Below are 14,998 nucleotides of genomic sequence, written 5' to 3'. Positions count from 1 at the left end.
CACAGGGTTGGCTGCAACTTAGCAGCTCCCCAGGTGGAAAAGCAATGCCGGCTGCCGCAAGAGGCGGGGAGCCGGCGGGACCATGGGAGGATTGGAGACCCCCCCACGGTCCCAAATGGAGAGTGCCAGCCCCGGGGAATGGGGTCCCCCGGGGCTATTAGTGGCCCAGGAGGGGGGCAACGCGGCACCCCTACACAAAAATTTAAAAAAATGTAAAAGTAACGCAAAGGCCGGGCCCGAGGATGGGGTCCCCGGGACCATCAAGGGTCTGAGGAGAGGGGCAAGGCAGGCCCCTCCAAATTAATATAAAAATAAAAAATGGCCGTGCCCTGGGGGATGGGGTCCCCGGGCCGATTATGGCCTCTGGAGGGAGGCCACGAGGCTCCCTTCCAATTTGAAAAAAAATAATAATAAAATAGGGGGCAGGCCCTGGGGGATGGGTCCCCAGGGCCAATAAATTAGAAAAAGAAGAGGGGTCACACAGCCCCCCTTCTTAAATAAATAAAAGACCGGCATTGCGCTGGAGGCCATGCCCCCTACTTGCATCACTCTGCAAACACATCCCTGGCGTGTTTGCAGATGGGGAACGAATTCCCCTTGAATACTGGGCGTCCATGGGGGCCAACTAGCCCACCAGGAACCTCCAGTATGTGCCAGGGGGCTGCATTGCAGAGAGGTGTTCTGAGGCCATGCCCTTTTTACACCTCTCTTCAACGCAGCTCTGTGGCACTTACTAGAGGTACCTAGTGGGCTAGTTTGACCCTAGGGACCCTTAAGATTCAAGAGGACTTAATCTCTCAACTTAGAACGGCCACAGGGCACGTTTACACAATGGTGAAGGGAGGGGACGGGGCCTGAGGTGACGTGTGAAAACACGCCCTGTGGTGCGTTTTAAATTGGGAAATAATTCCCCTTCAATCCTGAGGGACCCTGGGGGCCAACTAGCCCACCAGGTGCTTCCAGTAAGCACCACTGCGCTGCGTTGCAGAGAGGTGGTGCCGGCCGTGCCCCTTTTTACACCTCTCTGCAATAGCGCTTACTGGAGGTACCTAGTGAGCTAATTTGTCCCTACAGACCCTCAGGATTCAAAGGGACTTAATCTCCCAATTTAAAACGGCCACAGGGCGTGTTTACACAGTGGGTAAGGGAGGGGACGGGGCCTTAGGTGACGTGCGCTAACACGCCCTATGTCGTATTTTAAGTTGGGGAAATTATTCCCCTTCAATCTTGAGGGCCCCTCCTGGGGGCTAACTAGCCCAACAGGTGCTTTCAGTTAGCACCACTGCATTGCAGAGAGGTGGTCCAGGCCGTGCCACTTTTTACACCTCTCTGCAACGCAGCTCTGTGGCGTTTACTGGAGGTACCTAGTGGGCTAGTTGGACCCTCGGGACCCTTAGGATTCAAATGAACTTAATCTCCCAACTTAAAACAGACACAGTGCGCGTTTACACAGTGGTGAAGGGAGCGGATGGAGCCTGAGGTGACGTTTGCAAACACGCCCTGTGGCACATTTGAAGTTGGGGAAATAATTCCCCTTCAATCGCGAGGGACCCTGGGGGCCAACTAGCCCACCAAATGCTTCCAGTAAGCAGCACTGCGCTGCATTGCAGAGAGGTGGTGCAGGCCGTGACCCTTTTTACACCTCTCTGCAAAGCAGCTCTGTGGCTCGACCTGGAGATACCTGGTGGGCTAGCTGAACCCAAGGGACACTCAGGATTCAAAGGGACTTTATCCTCCAAATTAACACGGCCACAGGGTGTGTTTGCACACATGTCACCTCAGGCCCCCCTCCCTTCACCAGTGTGCAAACACGCTCTGTGGCGCTTTTTAAGAGGTAGTTTTAATCCCCCTGCCCTATTATGTACTAGGGGCTTACAGAGGAGGCCGTGGTAATCACAGGGGTACCCCGACGCATAGTGTTCCCTAGTGTATGCAGGTGTTTTAACTGTATTCTAAGTGTCTTTTAGCATAGCACTGGCCCTAGGACTGGGTAGTCAGAGTCAGTTACCACCAGTACCCATCTGAATAAGTTGAGGGTACAGGATGATTTTGCAACAAGGCCTCTTTCTGATCCTCTGTTTATTCTTTCTGCACAGCTTCCTTGTTCCTGCACTTTTCTTCATCTTTGAGGACTTCTGTTGCTTCTTTCTGCATTTCTTTGCTTTTTTCTGTGTGTTTTTTCTTCTCTCTTCACATGTCGTACCTCTGTAGGCATTGGTAGAAACTAGCATTTAAAAAACCTTAGAAATTCACTGAAGAAACCATGGGTTTCAGGCACGTTATAGTTACAAATTAGCATTTTAAAAACCTTTCAAATTCACTGAAAAAAACCATAGGTTTCAGGCATGTTATAGTTAGGATTTAGCATTTAAACAACCTTAGAAATTCACTGAAAAATCCATGGGTTGCAGGGGCGTAATAGTTAGTTGGACATTTCTCTCGTACAAAACCATTGAAATTCCCCCGTTATAGTTAGTTCAACTAACTATAACTCACGCGTCCGCAATGCACTGCTGATAACATCACATATTTATGAGAAGAAACACACCTAGGCAATTGTATGCTCTTGTCTACACAGTTCTGTCTTTATTATCAAGATTTTTAATAGTTCTTAAAAACACTTTATGTGGTATACACATCAGTTAAAAAATTGTATCAACATACAATATAGAGCACATCAAACATAACAAATTTAAAAGCATAAATAAAATATAAAAACAGAAGCAAGAAAATGTGGCACAATATTAGTTGACGTGTGTTTCGGTGAACCAGCGCCTTCTTCAGGAATAGCCACTAATTACCTGAGAAAGAAAGTATGAAATGAGATACCTTCATTAAAATAGTGTTACATTCAATGTATCACAAAATGACATTAATACTCTCTATTGAGAAATACATATTCTATTACATCAATTATAGAAACATATATCAACAGAACTCATATTTTGACAACCTAAAAATGATTCTCCCAAAAATGGACAAGAAAGACTTATAAACAAATCAAGTCTATACATATGGTTTACTATAGTGCTCATCTAGATCCATAACCAATTTTGCTCACATAGGCAAGGAACCAAGTTGCTTCTATTTTTAACCTAAATAGTGTCCCTATTCGAAGTAACGGGGCAAATCTCAGTTTGACAAAATACTTACTTAAAAGACATTCATGAGAATTCAACAGAAAACGATAAATATTTGCATATCACATTCGTGATCAAGTTTTCTGAAATGGAAGGAAAAAAACAGTATAAACCAGAATTGAAAAAACAAATATATTCAATAACTATATATAATTCAAGATATTTACTTACTGCAGTTTTAAGATTTACTTATGTTCTAATTTTTAATGCTCCTTTATGAATCGCTGTCTAATTCGTGATGTCGAATGTGACAGAGGTAGCTGAAAAATGGAATTACTATTCCCGTTCTCCTTATCTGTTGAAAAGGATTAGATATAATTCAAAAATTGGTTAGATAATCATTGTTTGTCATGAATACTTATTGTTTGTCATGAGTAATTCAAAAATATGCAATCTAATAATTCTAAACGAAAATTTTAAGGTTAAAATTGGATACACTCTCATCAATTGTTGCCGATATAGTATCCACATTATCAGTGCACTTTACTCTAAATGAGCAGTTATGTCACGGACTCAACCAATGCAAATCCATCATGAGCACTGAAGAGTGCAACAACGAGAAACAAATGGATACTTTATGTTGAAAAAGTACCTTAGACGTTACAATTTTGCGACATAGTCGTCCCAAAAATCTTTAAAATGAAACATAAAGAAAGCTTCGTTATAGATTCTCACACAAGCTGCCTGATGATAAAATCTGGAAAAAATAATACAAACAGAAAACAGCCCGTTTTATTAAAATTGCACCGTAAGAGCGCTATACAGATTAGACATCACGATGAAAAAAATGTGTCTCACAATAATATAAGTATCATTACCTAGCGAGTCTTGGCGACAAGTGTAGCCTTCGATTTTTACTGATATTGCTTGAAGCTGTTGAAAAGCAATAAAATGGGCTATTTAAACAAAGAGATTGAAAAGCGGTCAATCTAAACTGACACATAAGGCGCAGTCATTTGATAAAAATACAAGCAACTACAAAGTAGAAATGCTCGCTCAAACAAACAAAGCCCACCTTGGATTAGAATTCACAATGGAGGATCGAAGGCGAACTAAGAATCCCAGCGTCCTACGTCATAGGAAACGGATGGCGGATGGATATCAACAAGACCTTCTAATGCAAGGCCTTAAATACTCGCATGTGGGAGGTTAACAGCAAAGGGATATATTCACGTGACCTGACACATGACCTCTCATAGAGGTGAACAAATTACTCTCAACGGAAGGCTCGTGAAGAAAGACTTTCGCACAAGGTATTAAGGGGCATATATGTATATAATGCACATACATAGAATGTAACGGAATCTTATTGTATAAATAAATGTAATTTGGTATTATCGATATAATAACCACAGATGTCATGGGCAGTATTTACTTAGGTGTAATTGAAACGTACTATAGGGGTAATGATTAAACAAAGTACGAATAACAAATAATATTTATAAAGGAGTAAAGTATGAATAATAACTGAAAAGAAGCAGGGGAAGGAGGGGCGAACCGCGCAATATAAAAGCCAATACGGAAGAGGGGGCTGGAATAATTTTATGAGTATAAACTAGACTAAGAGTCCTGTCAGTAATGAAGATAATAATGAACCAAATAGCTGGGCATGCAGTTATTGATGATATTAAAAAATAGCGTTTTCCCATGGTTTTTCGCTATGTAATCCATTTTTGAAAGTATTTAAAGAAAATATCCAAAAGACCTCACGTTTTTTTCTTATACACATACCTACTTTTGTGTCTGGGGTGTTAATTTTCTCTAAAATTCGCCACTTTTTAACTGATGTGTATACCACATAAAGTGTTTTTAAGAACCATTAAAAATCTTGATAATAAAGACAGAACTCTATTTTTGATATGTTAATTCTTCCATTTATCATTGTGTAGACAAGAGCATACAATTGCCTAGGTGTGTTTCTTCTCATAAATAATTGTCCCTGACCTAGGAATTGAACTATTTGTTGTTCAGGGGATCCTTGTTATATACACTGGATGACGTCACATATTACATCACTCACAACATGGTCAGTGACATCACTCATGACATCACTGATGAAACGCTGCGAAACGCATTGGGTGAACTTGCCAAATAAAAAACTTCACTAAGGAGCAAGTATGGGCCTCAGCCTGTTGTTTTTGATTAAAGGACACCTGTTGGTGGATGTGTTGGGGGGTGATGGACCATCAAGCCCGGGGACCACCATCCCCCAGGGATTTGAAAATGGTGGGAGGGGGCCACGCCCCCTCCTGGAGCCCTCGAATGCCCTGGGGACCGCCACCCCCCAGGGCCGGCTCCTGCAGTGTCCCGGTGTGCCTACCCCCGGGACACTGCTGTTTGCTATGACAGGCCGAGAGCCTCGCGGCTCCCGTCCTGTCATAGCAAACTGCTTTGGTTTTTGGAAGCAAGAGCAGGGAATCCTGCTCTCTCTTCCAAAAATCAAAGAAAATTGCTTTTTCACAGGGTTGGCTGCATCTTAGCAGCTCCCAAGGTGGAAAAGCAATGCCGGATCCCGCAAGAGGCGGGGAGCCGGCGGGACCATGGGAGAATTGGGGACCCCCCCCACGGTCCCAAATGGAGAGGGCCAGACCCGGGGAATGGGGTCCCCGGGGCTATTAGTGGCCCAGGAGGGGGGCAATGCGGCCCCCCTACACAAAAACTTTAAAAAATGTAAAAGTAACACAAAGGCCGCCCCCGAGGATGGGGTCCCCGGGACCATCAAGGGTCTGAGGAGGGGGGCAAGGCAGGCCCCTCCAAATTAATATAAAAATAAAAAATGGCCGTGCCCAGGGGGATGGGGTCCCCGGGCCGATTATGGCCTCTGGAGGGGGGCCACGAGGCTCCCTTCCAATTTGAAAAAAAATAATAATAAAATAGGGGCAGGCCCTGGGGGATGGGTCCCCAGGGCCAATAAATTAGAAAAAGGAGAGGGGTCACACAGCCCCCCTTCTTAAATAAATAAAAGACCGGCATTGCGCTTGAGGCCATGCCCCCTACTTGCAGCACTCTGCAAAGACGTCCCTGGCGTGTTTGCAGATGGGGAACGAATTCCCCTTGAATACTGGGCGTCCATGGGGGCCAACTAGCCCACCAGGAACCTCCAGTATGTCCCAGGGTGCTGCATTGCAGAGAGGTGTTCTGAGGCCATGCCCTTTTTACACCTCTCTTCAACCCAGCTCTGTGGCACTTACTAGAGGTACCTAGTGGGCTAGTTTGACCCTAGGGACCCTTAAGATTCAAGGGGACTTAATCTCTCAACTTAGAACGGCCACAGGGCACGTTTACACAGTGGTGAAGGGAGGGGACGGGGCCTGAGGTGACGTGTGAAAACACGCCCTGTGGTGCGTTTTAAATTGGGAAATAATTCCCCTTCAATCCTGAGGGACCCTGGGGGCCAACTAGCCCACCAGGTGCTTCCAGTAAGCACCACTGCGCTGCGTTGCAGAGAGGTGGTGCAGGCCGTGCCCCTTTTTACACCTCTCTGCAATAGCGCTTACTGGAGGTACCTAGTGAGCTAATTTGTCCCTACGGACCCTCAGGATTCAAGGGGACTTAATCTCCCAATTTAAAACGGCCACTGGGCGTTTTTACACAGTGGGGAAGGGAGGGGACGGGGCCTTAGGTGACGTTTGCTAACACGCCCTCTGTCGTATTTTAAGTTGGGGAAATAATTCCCCCTCAATCTTGAGGGCCCCTCCTGGGGGCTAACTAGCCCACCAGGTGCTTCCAGTTAGCACCACTGCATTGCAGAGAGGTGGTCCAGGCCGTGCCACTTTTTACACCTCTCTGCAACGCAGCTCTGTGGCGCTTACTGGAGGTACCTAGTGGGCTAGTTGGACCCTAGGGACCCTTAGGATTCAAATGAACTTAATCTCCCAACTTAAAACAGACACAGTGCGCGTTTACACAGTGGTGAAGGGAGCGGATGGAGCCTGAGGTGACGTTTGCAAACACGCCCTGTGGCACGTTTGAAGTTGGGGAAATAATTCCCCTTCAATCCTGAGGGACCCTGGGGGCCAACTAGCCCACCAGGTGCTTCCAGTAAGCAGCACTGCGCTGTGTTGCAGAGAGGTGGTGCAGGCCGTGACCCTTTTTACACCTCTCTGCAAAGCAGCTCTGTGGCTCGACCTGGAGATACCTGGTGGGCTAGTTGAACCCAAGGGACACTCAGGATTCAAGGGGACTTTATCCTCCAAATTAACACGGCCACAGGGTGTGTTTGCACACATGTCACCTCAGGCCCCCCTCCCTTCACCAGTGTGCAAACATGCTCTGTGGCGCGTTTTAAGAGGTAGTTTTAATCCCCCTGCCCTATTATGTACTAGGGGCTTACAGAGGAGGCCGTGGTAATCACAGGGGTACCCCGACGCATAGTGTTCCCTAGTGTATGCAGGTGTTTTAACTGTATTCTAAGTGTCTTTTAGCATAGCACTGGCCCTAGGACTGGGTAGTCAGAGTCAGTTACCACCAGTACCCATCTGAATAAGTTGAGGGTACAGGATGATTTTGCAACAAGGCCTCTTTCTGATCCTCTGTTTATTCTTTCTGCACGGCTTCCTTGTTCCTGCACTTTTCTTCATCTTTGAGGACTTCTGTTGCTTCTTTCTGCATTTCTTTGCTTTTTTCTGTGTGTTTTTTCTTCTCTCTTCACATGTCGTACCTCTGTAGGCATTGGTAGAAACTAGCATTTAAAAAAACCTTAGAAATTCACTGAAGAAACCATGGGTTTCAGGCACGTTATAGTTACAAATTAGCATTTTAAAAACCTTTCAAATTCACTGAAAAAAACCATAGGTTTCAGGCATGTTATAGTTAGGGTTTAGCATTTAAAAAACCTTAGAAATTCACTGAAAAATCCATGGGTTGCAGGGGCGTAATAGTTAGTTGGACATTTCTCTCGTACAAAACCATTGAAATTCCCCCGTTATAGTTAGTTCAACTAACTATAACTCACGCGTCCGCAATGCACTGCTGATGACGTCACATATTTATGAGAAGAAACACACCTAGGCAATTGTATGCTCTTGTCTAAACAGTTCTGTCTTTATTATCAAGATTTTTAATAGTTCTTAAAAACACTTTATGTGGTATACACATCAGTTAAAAAATTGTATCAACATACAATATAAAGGACATCAAACATAACAAATTCAAAAGCATAAATAAAATATAAAAACAAAAGCAAGAAAATGTGGCACAATATTAGTCGACGTGTGTTTCGGCGAACCAGCGCCTTCTTCAGGAATAGCCACTAATTACCTGAGAAAGAAAGTACGAAATGAGATACCTTCATTAAAATAGTGTTACATTCAATGTATCACAAAATGACATTAATACTCTCTATTGAGAAATACATATTCTATTACATCAATTATAGAAACATATATCAACAGAACTCAAGTTTTGACAACCTAAAAATGATTCTCCCAAAAATGGACAAGAAAGACTTATAAACAAATCAAGTCTATACATATGGTTTACTATAGTGCTCATCTAGATCCGTAACCAATTTTGCTCACATAGGCAAGGAACCAAGTTGCTTCTATTTTTAACCTAAATAGTGTCCCTATTCGAAGTAACGGAGCAAATCTCAGTTTGACAAAATACTTACTTAAAAGACATTCATGAGAATTCAACAGAAAACGATAAATATTTGCATATCACATTCGTGATCAAGTTTTCTGAAATGGAAGGAAAAAAACAGTATAAACCAGAATTGAAAAAACAAATATATTCAATAACTATATATAATTCAAGATATTTACTTACTGCACTTTTAAGATTTACTTATGTTCTAATTTTTAATGCTCCTTTATGAATCGCTGTCTAATTCGTGATGTTGAATGTGACAGAGGTAGCTGAAAAATAGAATTACTATTCCCGTTCTCCTTATCTGTTGAAAAGGATTAGATATAATTCAAAAATTGGTTAGATAATCATTGTTTGTCATGAATACTTATTGTTTGTCATGAGTAATTCAAAAATATGCAATCTAATAATTCTAAACGAAAATTTTAAGGTTAAAATTGGAGACACTCTCATCAATTGTTGCCGATATAGTATCCACATTATCAGTGCACTTTACTCTAAATGAGCAGTTATGTCACGGACTCAACCAATGCAAATCCATCATGAGCACTGAAGAGTGCAACAACGAGAAACAAATGGATACTTTATGTTGAAAAAGTACCTTAGACGTTACAATTTTGCGACATAGTCGTCCCATAAATCTTTAAAATGAAGCATAAAGAAAGCTTCGTTATAGATTCTCACACAAGCTGCCTGATGATAAAATCTGGAAAAAATAATACAAACAGAAAATAGCTTGTTTTATTAAAATTGCACCGTAAGAGCGCTATACAGATTAGACATCACGATGAAAAAAATGTGTCTCACAATAATATAAGTATCATTACCTAGCGAGTCTTGGCGACAAGTGTAGCCTTCGATTTTTACTGATATTGCTTGAAGCTGTTGAAAAGCAATAAAATGGGCTATTTAAACAAAGAGATTGAAAAGCGGTCAATCTAAACTGACACATAAGGCACAGTCATTTGATAAAAATACAAGCAACTACAAAGTAGAAATGCTCGCTCAAACAAACAAAGCCCACCTTGGATTAGAATTCACAATGGAGGATCGAAGGCGAACTAAGAATCCCAGCGTCCTACGTCATAGGAAACGGATGGCGGATGGATATCAACAAGACCTTCTAATGCAAGGCCTTAAATACTCGCATGTGGGAGGTTAACAACAAAGGGATATATTCACGTGACCTGACACATGACCTCTCATAGAGGTGAACAAATTACTCTCAACGGAAGGCTCGTGAAGAAAGACTTTCGCACAGTGCATTAAGGGGCATATATGTATATAATGCACATACATAGAATGTAACGGAATCTTATTGTATAAATAAATGTAATTTGGTATTATCGATATAATAACCACAGATGTCATGGGCAGTATTTATTTAGGTGTAATTGAAACGTACTATAGGGGTAATGATTAAACAAAGTACGAATAACGAATAATATTTATAAAGGAGTAAAGTATGAATAATAACTGAAAAGAAGCACGGGGAAGGAGGGGGGAACCGCGCAATATAAAAGCCAATACGGAAGAGGGGGCTGGAATAATTTTATGAGTATAAACTAGACTAAGAGTCCTGTCAGTAATGAAGATAATAATGAACCAAATAGCTGGGAATGCAGTTATTGATGATATTAAAAAATAGCGTTTTCCCATGGTATTTCACTATTTAATCCATTTTTGAAAGTATTTAAAGAAAATATCCAAAACACCTCACGTTTTTTTCTTATACACATACCTACTTTTGTGTCTGGGGTGTTAATTTTCTCTAAAATTCGCCACTTTTTAACTGATGTGTATACCACATAAAGTGTTTTTAAGAACCATTAAAAATCTTGATAATAAAGACAGAACTCTATTTTTGATATGTTAATTCTTCCATTTATCATTGTGTAGACAAGAGCATACAATTGCCTAGGTGTGTTTCTTCTCATAAATAATTGTCCCTGACCTAGGAATTGAACTATTTGTTGTTCAGGGGGTCCTTGTTATATACACTGGATGACGTCACATATTACATCACTCACGACATGGTCAGTGACATCACTCATGACATCACTGATGAAACGCTGCGAAACTCAATGGGTGAACTTGCCAAATAAAAAACTCCACTAAGGAGCAAGTATGGGCCTCAGCCTGTTGTTTATTGATTAAAGGACACCTGTTGGTGGATGTGTTGGGGGGTGATGGACCATCAAGCCCGGGGACCACCATCCCCCAGGGATTTGAAAATGGTGGGAGGGGGCTGCGCCCCCTCCTGGAGCCCTCGAATGCCCTGGGGACCGCCACCCCCCAGGGCCGGCTCCTGCAGTGTCCCGGTGTGCCTACCCCCGGGACACTGCTGTTTGCTATGACAGGCCGAGAGCCTCGCGGCTCCCGTCCTGTCATAGCAAACTGCTTTGGTTTTTGGAAGCAAGAGCAGGGAATCCTCCTCTCTCTTCCAAAAATCAAAGAAAATTGCTTTTTCACAGGGTTGGCTGCATCTTAGCAGCTCCCAAGGTGGAAAAGCAATGCCGGATCCCGCAAGAGGCGGGGAGCCGGCGGGACCATGGGAGAATTGGGGACCCCCCCACGGTCCCAAATGGAGAGGGCCAGCCCCGGGGAATGGGGTCCCCGGGGCTATTAGTGGCCCAGGAGGAGGGCAACGCGGCCCCCCTACACAAATATTTTAAAAAATGTAAAAGTAACGCAAAGGCCGGCCCCGAGGATGGGGTCCCCGGGACCATCAAGGGTCTGAGGAGGGGGCAAGGCAGGCCCCTCCAAATTAATATAAAAATAAAAAATGGCCGTGCCCAGGGGGATGGGGTCCCCGGGCCGATTATGGCCTCTGGAGGGGGGCCACGAGGCTCCCTTCCAATTTGAAAAAAAATAATAATAAAATAGGGGGCAGGCCCTGGGGGATGGGTCTCCAGGGCCAATAAATTAGAAAAAGAAGAGGGGTCACACAGCCCCCCTTCTTAAATAAATAAAAGACCGGCATTGCGCTGGAGGCCATGCCCCCTACTTGCAGCACTCTGCAAACACGTCCCTGGCGTGTTTGAAGATGGGGAACGAATTCCCCTTGAATACTGGGCGTCCATGGGGGCCAACTAGCCCACCAGGAACCTCCAGTATGTGCCAGGGTGCTGCATTGCAGAGAGGTGTTCTGAGGCCATGCCCTTTTTACACCTCTCTTCAACGCAGCTCTGTGGCACTTACTAGAGGTACCTAGTGGGCTAGTTTGACCCTAGGGACCCTTAAGATTCAAGGGGACTTAATCTCTCAACTTAGAACGGCCACAGGGCACGTTTACACAGTGGTGAAGGGAGGGGACGGGCCAGAGGTGACGTGTGAAAACACGCCCTGTGGTGCGTTTTAAATTGGGAAATAATTCCCCTTCAATCCTGAGGGACCCTGGGGGCCAACTAGCCCACCAGGTGCTTCCAGTAAGCACCACTGCGCTGCGTTGCAGAGAGGTGGTGCAGGCCGTGCCCCTTTTTACACCTCTCTGCAATAGCGCTTACTGGAGGTACCTAGTGAGCTAATTTGTCCCTACGGACCCTCAGGATTCAAGGGGACTTAATCTCCCAATTTAAAACGGCCACAGGGCATTTTTACACAGTGGGGAAGGGAGGGGACGGGGCCTTAGGTGACGTGTGCTAACACGCCCTATGTCGTATTTTAAGTTGGGGAAATAATTCCCCTTCAATCTTGAGGGCCCCTCCTGGTGCTTCCAGTTAGCACCACTGCATTGCAGAGAGGTGGTCCAGGCCGTGCCACTTTTTACACCTCTCCGCAACGCAGCTCTGTGGCGCTTACTGGAGGTACCTAGTGGGCTAGTTGGACCCTAGGGACCCTTAGGATTCAAATGAACTTAATCTCCCAACTTAAAACAGACACAGTGCGCGTTTACACAGTGGTGAAGGGAGCGGATGGAGCCTGAGGTGACGTTTGCAAACACGCCCTGTGGCACGTTTGAAGTTGGGGAAATAATTCCCCTTCAATCCTGAGGGACCCTGGGGGCCAACTAGCCCACCAGGTGCTTCCAGTAAGCAGCACTGCGCTGCGTTGCAGAGAGGTGGTGCAGGCCGTGACCCTTTTTACACCTCTCTGCAAAGCAGCTCTGTGGCTCGACCTGGAGATACCTGGTGGGCTAGTTGAACCCAAGGGACACTCAGGATTCAAGGGGACTTTATCCTCCAAATTAACACGGCCACAGGGTGTGTTTGCACACATGTCACCTCAGGCCCCCCTCCCTTCACCAGTGTGCAAACACGCTCTGTGGCGCGTTTTAAGAGGTAGTTTTAATCCCCCTGCCCTATTATGTACTAGGGGCTTACAGAGCAGGCTGTGGTAATCACAGGGGTACCCCGACGCATAGTGTTCCCTAGTGTATGCAGGTGTTTTAACTGTATTCTAAGTGTCTTTTAGCATAGCACTGGCCCTAGGACTGGGTAGTCAGAGTCAGTTACCACCAGTACCCATCTGAATAAGTTGAGGGTACAGGATGATTTTGCAACAAGGCCTCTTTCTGATCCTCTGTTTATTCTTTCTGCACGGCTTCCTTGTTCCTGCACTTTTCTTCATCTTTGAGGACTTCTGTTGCTTCTTTCTGCATTTCTTTGCTTTTTTCTGTGTGTTTTTTCTTCTCTCTTCACATGTCGTACCTCTGTAGGCATTGGTAGAAACTAGCATTTAAAAAACCTTAGAAATTCACTGAAGAAACCATGGGTTTCAGGCACGTTATAGTTACAAATTAGCATTTTAAAAACCTTTCAAATTCACTGAAAAAAAACATAGGTTTCAGGCACGTTATAGTTAGGATTTAGCATTTAAAAAACCTTAGAAATTCACAGAAAAATCCATGGGTTGCAGGGGCGTAATAGTTAGTTGGACATTTCTCTCGTACAAAACCATTGATATTCCCCCGTTATAGTTAGTTCAACTAACTATAACTCACGCGTCCGCAATGCACTGCTGATGACGTCACATATTTATGAGAAGAAACACACCTAGGCAATTGTATGCTCTTGTCTACACAGTTCTGTCTTTATTATCAAGATTTTTAATAGTACTTAAAAACACTTTATGTGGTATACACATCAGTTAAAAAATTGTATCAACATACAATATAAAGCACATCAAACATAACAAATTCAAAAGCATAAATAAAATATAAAAACAAAAGCAAGAAAATGTGGCACAATATTAGTCGACGTGTGTTTCGGCGAACCAGCGCCTTCTTCAGGAATAGCCACTAATTACCTGAGAAAGAAAGTATGAAATGAGATACCTTCATTAAAATAGTGTTACATTCAATGTATCACAAAATGACATTAATACTCTCTATTGAGAAATACATATTCTATTACATCAATTATAGAAACATATATCAACAGAACTCATATTTTGACAACCTAAAAATGATTCTCCCAAAAATGGACAAGAAAGACTTATAAACAAATCAAGTCTATACATATGGTTTACTATAGTGCTCATCTAGATCCGTAACCAATTTTGCTCACATAGGCAAGGAACCAAGTTGCTTCTATTTTTAACCTAAATAGTGTCCCTATTCGAAGTAACGGGGCAAATCTCAGTTTGACAAAATACTTACTTAAAAGACATTCATGAGAATTCAACAGAAAACGATAAATATTTGCATATCACATTCGTGATCAAGTTTTCTGAAATGGAAGGAAAAAACCAGTATAAACCAGAATTGAAAAAACAAATATATTCAATAACTATATATAATTCAAGATATTTACTTACTGCAGTTTTAAGATTTACTTATGTTCTAATTTTTAATGCTCCTTTATGAATCGCTGTCTAATTCGTGATGTCGAATGTGACAGAGGTAGCTGAAAAATGGAATTACTATTCCCGTTCTCCTTATCTGTTGAAAAGGATTAGATATAATTCAAAAATTGGTTAGATAATCATTGTTTGTCATGAATACTTATTGTTTGTCATGAGTAATTCAAAAATATGCAATCTAATAATTCTAAACGAAAATTTTAAGGTTAAAATTGGATACACTCTCACCAATTGTTGCCGATATAGTATCCACATTATCAGTGCACTTTACTCTAAATGAGCAGTTATGTCACGGACTCAACCAATGCAAATCCATCATGAGCACTGAAGAGTGCAAGAACGAGAAACAAATGGATACTTTATGTTGAAAAAGTACCTTAGACGTTACAATTTTGCGACATAGTCGTCCCAAAAATCTTTAAAATGAAGCATAAAGAAAGCTTCGTTATAGATTCTCACACAAGCTG

This window comes from Lissotriton helveticus, chromosome 6 (assembly GCF_964261635.1).
Source record: "Lissotriton helveticus chromosome 6, aLisHel1.1, whole genome shotgun sequence".
Classification (NCBI taxonomy): Eukaryota; Metazoa; Chordata; class Amphibia; order Caudata; family Salamandridae; genus Lissotriton; species Lissotriton helveticus.
Note: the sequence above shows the minus strand (reverse complement) of the source record.